This window comes from Lissotriton helveticus, chromosome 2_1 (genome assembly GCF_964261635.1).
Source record: "Lissotriton helveticus chromosome 2_1, aLisHel1.1, whole genome shotgun sequence".
Lineage (NCBI taxonomy): Eukaryota > Metazoa > Chordata > Amphibia > Caudata > Salamandridae > Lissotriton > Lissotriton helveticus.
The window spans coordinates 882,143,156-882,149,184 of record NC_136059.1 but is presented as its reverse complement, the minus strand read 5'-3'; the positions used below and the strand labels follow the sequence as shown (position 1 = coordinate 882,149,184).

The window sequence follows — 6,029 nt, the reverse complement described above, 5'->3', positions numbered from 1 at the left end:
TGCCCCAGCCACCATCTCCTGACTACCCTGTTTGCTCGGCTCTTCCGGGGCCAATGCCTGACCCGCCCATACTTGCAACACCGATGCCGGTGCCACCACTGGAAGAGCAGCTGGCAGCACCTGGGGAGTTGCCGATATATCATCCAAACGTTTCTGAAAGACTGACATTAGACTCAACATTTGGTCCATCGCCTTACCCATTTGGGCCAAGTCAGTCAGACCTGTGGCCGAGTCCTGCACCACCAATGGTGGGTTCGAAGGCTGAGGGTCTCTTGTGGCAGTGGCCTGCTTGTTTTTTGCCGGCAAAGCCGCGTCCGGAATGTCCTTGAATGTTTTTTTGCAATTTCGCTTGGAGCTCCGTAGCTCCTGGGTCGGGGGGCCCGCTGCGTCGTCTGGTGGGGTGATGGCTACTACGCCTGAGTCCTCCTGTCTGCGCACCTCAATGAATCCCTGCGCCCATGCTGGTCCCTTCGCCTTAGCTATGACCATGAATTCCTCCCACAGCCCATCCTGTGACGCACCCTGCTGTGATTCATCCACACAGGTAACTTGCGAGAAAAGCAGAAACGGGGTCCCGAGACCGTCCTTTCCGAAGGTGGCTTCTGCTCTCACGGGTTCCTACGGGTGAAAAGGTATATAAATGCGTGAGCCACCAGAATCCCAGGTTCCATCCTGGTTCACACCCTAACTCCATTGCGGCCCCTCAGCCCCCTTTTGACAGTCACGCCTGCGCCCTTCATTGCCACTGTGTGCAGCCGTATACCTGTACTCAAATCTTTTCCTTCTGCTAGCAAAACTGCTGTTCGCCCTTCACCCGCGGTGATTGTCTGCCCTGTAATACAAAGAAAAACATTTAAAAACAATTCACCCCCCCTTCTGCTCTTCACCCAGAATCACGGGCCCTGTTCCCGTCTGCCCGGGCGCTCAATTAATCCGCCCGTGCTGGCCCCCCCACTACATGACCTAAAACAGCTGTATGCTGGCCTTGCTGCTATACGTCCCAGGCCATGGCCAATAGACACAAAGCAGGGGGGCTCAGTACCCCCAAACAACAGCAGGAAGAGCAAAGACCAATCTCCAATCTCAGGCAGCATCAAGTTCGCTCGGTCAGCAAATGTGGAGCTGACGTCAGAGAAGTGGCCAAAAGGCCCAACATTCTGCCGCTTCTGTGTTGGTCTATGCAGTAAACCTGTGTACTCTCTACTATTCCTTTGTATATAGAGATAACTCTAATCACTAGTATATGCAGTAGTTATTTGTACCATCTACCCTTTCTACGTCACCTCTAGAATATATCAATTTGCATCCCTTCCTTCAGGATATAGATAATACTACTTGTACTTTACAATTTCTCTTTGTACATCTTCGTTGTGGGACTTAACCTCATGTACATTTGCAAATTGTTCTGTCTCTTCTGTAGCGCGTGTAATCCTTAGTCCTATGCTTTGCAACTGGTCCTTATGTAAAGCGTTCTGACATATTCGGGCAAAGTTCGCGCTGATAAACTGCATTAATTAACTACATAAAACGCCCGCTTATGACATCGGTTCACCGTACAATTGCTCCCACGCACCAGCTCCGTTCACACTGCGAAACGCTATCAAGCCCAGGATGAAGGGGCTGCGCTAACTATCAAAACCGGAACCTCTAAAATGCCTCCATTATCCCCGGAAAGGCCTCAGCTCCCGACCCCCCAACCTGCCTGTTCTGTCCGCACCCCACCCCTCCTAAGCTCCACGCGGGCGGGGGCAAGGGAGAAAAGCCGCAAGAGACGTGACTCCCAGCATGCGCACCCGGGCCCAGCCACCGGCGGTGCCCACTAACTATGGAACGCTGCACGAACTTGTGTGTCATCCTTGCGCAGGGGCCATGCTAGTCTTCTCCGTCTCTCTACAATTTAAGTGTATGTGCTGCCGAAGCGAGCCCACAAAAGCCCGCCCTGGGCTGTCCGGGGGGCACGGGGCCGCACCCAGCCACCGAATCAGGCCCCCAAAACTGGCGGGGGCGCGAGGGGGGTACACCTCGTTGATCCCAATCCCCCCGTCGCTGCATAGGGGCCCGCCCGCAACGCCACCCTCCCCTCAAAACCTCGCAAGAAACAGAGGAATTGCCGGATACCCGAGCTCAACATAGCACCAGCTACGGTACCTGAGGACACACATCCCCTTTTGTTAGCCACGGGGGATTAAGTGATTTGCCCCGAATCACAGGATGTTTCGCGTCGTCACCGAGACTCGAGGTCGAGCGCCTAGCTGCCAGGACAATTCCTATCACCTACTGAGAGCCTGAGCAGACTATTCTAACGTATTATTCTGAAATAAGGAACGTGGGCGCTCCTAGCATATTTGCCTCTTCTGGATTGGGCTGAGACTAGAGGCCATTGTGAAGAGGGTGATCTGTCACTGCTGCAAGGGACTTTCATGCTCAGACCCGCAGTGATGCTTCTCTCAACTGCCCCCGCGACGCGTGCAGGCCCCACCGCGGGCGGGGCCCAGCACAAGCCCGCCCTGGGCGACACAGGGAGCCCGGGCCATACACGGCCACCAATTCAGGCCCCGGAGCTGGTGGGGGCACGAGGGGGGTGCATTCGATGGCTTCGAAACATTCCGGCTCTCAAGAAGGGCACGCCTGCAACTCCGCCCCCTCGCAATAATTGCCCTACGCGAATTGAGAATATGAGGGGGGCGGGGAGGGCCATGGCCAGGAAAGGAGCCAGCCGATGCTTCTCCTCCTTGGGGCATTTACCGACAGTTACCGTGACACGAACCAGGCAAAAGGGCAACTGTCCCCGGACTCCAGGTTGCGCGACCTAGCCGCCAGGCCAACTCCTCCCCCCCTACTGGGGGCATGGGCCGAGAGGGGAGCAAGGCCATGCACGTAGGGAACGACCATGGGGGGCAAAAAGGGGCAGCTAACACCGTGACGCGTGTAAGCCACACCGCGGGCGGGGCCCAGAAAAAGCCCGCCACGGTCGGCACCGGAAGCCCAAGGCCGCTCACGGCCCCAAATCGAGCTGACGGGGGCACGGAGGGGGTACACCTAAGTCTAAAACCCCCCCCGGCACTTCCACGGGAGTGCCTGTAAGCAGCCCCCCCAGCAATAGTGCGAACCTGCAAGGTGATGTACCGGGGATGGTAGGCCTCACCTCAGCGGCCCGCTGCTATGTGGGCCGCCCGGCCCTGCTGCGACCCCCATAGGGGGGGGAGCGGGCGCGAGGGAGCACCGGGCGATTGTCATATGCGTACACCAGTTCACCCCCACCCCAGCAACCCGCGCTAAGCGGGCCGCCCGGCCCTGCTGCGACCCCCTCAAGGGGGGGAGCGGGCACGAGGCGGGGTATAGCATAGAACTAACCTTCTTCTTAGTTGGTGCAGCACAGCAGGCGGGGCAGCATCGACCGGCAAAGAGGTCGATTGTGAGGGCTGCCCATGCCTAAATACCCGGCCTGCCCCCAACGGCCCGCCCTCCCCCGGAAGCGCATTAGAGGCTGCCTGTGGCTGGGGGGAGGGGCTGCCAGAGCCTCCCCCTCTCTGCGGGCTGAGGGAGGGGGGGCTCTGACTAGCGGGAACTAAGGGGGCTGCCCTGCTTATGTCCCCCTGTGGGGGACACGGGCAGCAGCATTCCTGAGGGGCGGGAAGCTGATGACTGGGGGCAGCTGCTGATTGCTTATCTGGAGGCTGCAGGTGTAGAACTGTGAGGTCGAAGCCCACCCGATGTGGTAGTGACTTGTGGCACCAGGGACAGGCCGCAGGGGCGTCATTGATGGCGGAGCCTGCTGGCGGAGTTGTGGCCTGATGCTGTGGCTGAGTGGAACTTGGATTTCCGGCGCTGCTGCCCATCAGCGCTGGGTGCGGTGAGTGGGGCTGGCCCTACCTGAGGTTCCGGCTGTGGGATCGGACCTTGGCTCGGGGCTGCGCTTGGTTTGCTGCATCCGGCGCGGGGCCCATACTTGTGGCGGTGGTGCAGCCTGAGCTCTGGGGTGGCCCGAGGATCTGAGAGGGTTGCCGAAGGCGTTGAACACTGCACGGCAACAGGAGACAGGAGTGCAGCTCTCGGTGGCAGGAGGGAGGCCTGCTGTGACTGCGGCAGCGGACAGGCCTCCTGCCTTCCACGTATCTTGGGCCTAGCACGTTCCTGGCCTGGAGTGCAGGGATAGTTATCACGGAGAGGTACCGCAACATGATCTAGGATGTGATCCAGACATTATTGAAAATCCTATTCTGAACTTGATTAATGACAATGTAAGACTCGATTTGAATTGTAAGAGTGGGTTTAAACCCAAATCTGTTTTTCTCCCTCAAATTGCCAATGAAGCTATTGATATCTTTGAAAAGACACTTCAAATACAAAGTGAAAATATGTTTTGAATTTTTTTATTTGAAGACGTGTCTTTCAATTTTTCTTGATGTTTATTTCTCAATTTCTTGATCATGGAAGTCCAAAAAGGCCAGGAGTTTGTAAATGAAGTGAGTGACCAATCTCGGCCTAACCTTTGTATAATGCAATGCTATTTCCTATTTTGCTTGCCAAATATAAACTCTGATGATTGCTTTTCAACCCCAATCCTATTGAGAACAAATGTTTTTATGTACATCAAAATATATTACGGACATATGTACAACATATACATTTTTAACTCTTTTTTAAGTTTGCAGAATGTTACATAAGTCAGCAGCAAATTGCCAAGGTTGAAGAAAGTATATCCTCCTGTTCCAGCTGATTACAACGATGTCTCAAATATGGCATGAACTAGTTGTCTGAAGCCATAGAGATTCACACATTTTTAACGGATAACGTTAAGGTAAAAACTCTCAATATGACTAGTCAACAAAGTTAAAAAGTAACAGATATAAGTACTTGAGGGGCTTTTGGTGGCAGATAATGTCCAATTCACACTTGTACAGATGGGTCTGATACAGGGTGGATCTTTGTATAACTAAAAGATGATTAGGTATTAGGATGACATCCCAAGCACCCAACCTTCTTACTTTTTCTCTTAAAGGGTTCCAAATTGGGGACAAATATTAGGCTGTGCAGTAGAGGTTGACGGTGTTGCTCCACTGGTACTTGGGCCTTCCCATGAAGCAGAAGGAGCCTCTCTCAATATCCTTAACTTTTCCCTTCCATAGTTGACCGGATTCTTAGTCTGCAAGTCCTTACGCATACTTGCAGTTCCACACCAGTACTCTTTTTTGGGGTCTCCTCTTGAAAGCAGTCTTGCATATCCGGCAAATAACCAACCAAAGCGGAGTTCAAGTTGTGATCTCTGTTGGCCACAGTGTTTACACAAGGTAAGCAAACACCGGAATTCGCAGAATTCAGTCGTTTGCGAATCGCAAACGGCCTTTTGGTATGTAGGTGTCACATATCAAAATAAGGAATCTCAAACATTGTGATTCCTTATTTTGCTCAAGCATCTAAGGAACCGCAATTTAGCGATTCCTTAAATGCTATGTAGGGGTGCCTTTGACATTGTGATTTTGGCTTAAGGAATCGCAAAATACCACCTACTCCAAGTAGATGGTATTTTGCGATTTCCTGTCAAAATGCATTTTTTTTTTTATTCAAATTGCCATGTGGCGCACAGACATGCCCTTAAGGCATGTATGTGCATCATATGTACTTACAGGCACATTTCAGGGGTGCAACAGGTTTCCTTTGGACACCCTGGCACCTTTGGAAATGCGATTCTCAAATTGCAATTTTCTCATAGAAAATCGCAATTTGAGAATGTATCCCCATTCATTCCTATGGGCCTCTTAACACTCATTCCTTAATTGCGATTCGCAATTTGCTAATCGTAAATATGGAATTTTAGAGATTCACAAAAAAATTGAGATTTATTACCTGCATTCCATTTTGAATTTCTCAAATAGCGATTCCTTAAAAAACGCTATTTGAGAATCGCAAAATGTGAATTACCTACATATGCCCCTGAATCATTTTAAAGACCTGTTCATCTGTAATATAAATATGACGCAGAAGGCACTTCTATGCAAACGCCGTTTGAATGCAAGCCTAGATAAGGG

The 6,029-nt window shown here is 52.3% G+C and overlaps 1 non-coding gene across 1 annotated transcript; it reads right to left on the bottom strand.

Annotated features, from left to right (window-relative positions):
* Positions 1 to 1,819: 1,819 nt before the first annotated feature.
* On the bottom strand, positions 1,820 to 1,926 carry LOC144820564 (U6 spliceosomal RNA). The gene has a single exon (XR_013607851.1). It is a non-coding gene; the product is annotated as a U6 spliceosomal RNA (small nuclear RNA).
* Between the last annotated feature and the right edge of the window lie 4,103 nt (positions 1,927 to 6,029).